Raw genomic sequence first — 858 nt, forward strand, 5'->3', positions numbered from 1 at the left:
AAGCTGAAGAGCAGTGAGGGAGAAATTTGTTGGACACCTTGTAGAGAACAGCAGGCAGCAACAATCCAGATCCTATAATAAGCCATGTGTCTCTAAATCTGAGACCCATTCAGGATAAAAGCATTTTGTACTGTCCCTTTTATTTTTTTTGAGCTTTCTTTTAAAAATATGATTTTAGTCTCTAAATTACAAAAAAAGAAAGTGTATCACCAATAACAGCAGTTACAGTAGCGTTCTTTTACCACTACAATTGTTAACGAATGTATAAAAATTCTGCGCTTACGTAGAGATTGGATTAACGAGGAAACCGGCATTTATTGACAAAGTATTAATTTGTAATGGTTAATTGTGACCGTTAATAATATGCCGTCCATGGCAGTAAATGATGGGTGGAATAATATTAACGATCACAATTAACAATTTAAACGAAATACTTTGTGAATAAATCCCGGTTCCCTCAATAATACTGGTCTGTGCGCAAGCGCAGATGCTGAGGTCAGCAAATTCGACTACGTTGACAGAACACCAGTAATTGCATTTAGTGGTCTATTCACTAAGCTGCCGAGGGCAGCCGAGTGAATGACCGACATGAAGTGAAGTGAGCCGAACACTGTTTGGCTATTCACTTCAGGAAAATCTGAGACCCATTTAGGATAAAAGCATTTTGTACTGTCCCTTTTATTTTTTTAGAGCATTCGGCTGGGCTGCGTTCGGCTCGGCTGAGCTGCTCGGCCATGATCAGGAGCTATACGGGCTATTGTGAATAGCCCGTACAGCACCCCTTCGGTTCTACTGAACCGAAGGGGTCCTGGGGCCGAAGCTAGCCGAAGGATCGGCCGAAGCTACGGCCAGATCCTT

Source organism: Nanorana parkeri, unplaced genomic scaffold (genome assembly GCF_000935625.1).
Source record: "Nanorana parkeri isolate BGI_ZX_2015 unplaced genomic scaffold, ASM93562v1 scaffold378, whole genome shotgun sequence".
Taxonomy (NCBI): domain Eukaryota; kingdom Metazoa; phylum Chordata; class Amphibia; order Anura; family Dicroglossidae; genus Nanorana; species Nanorana parkeri.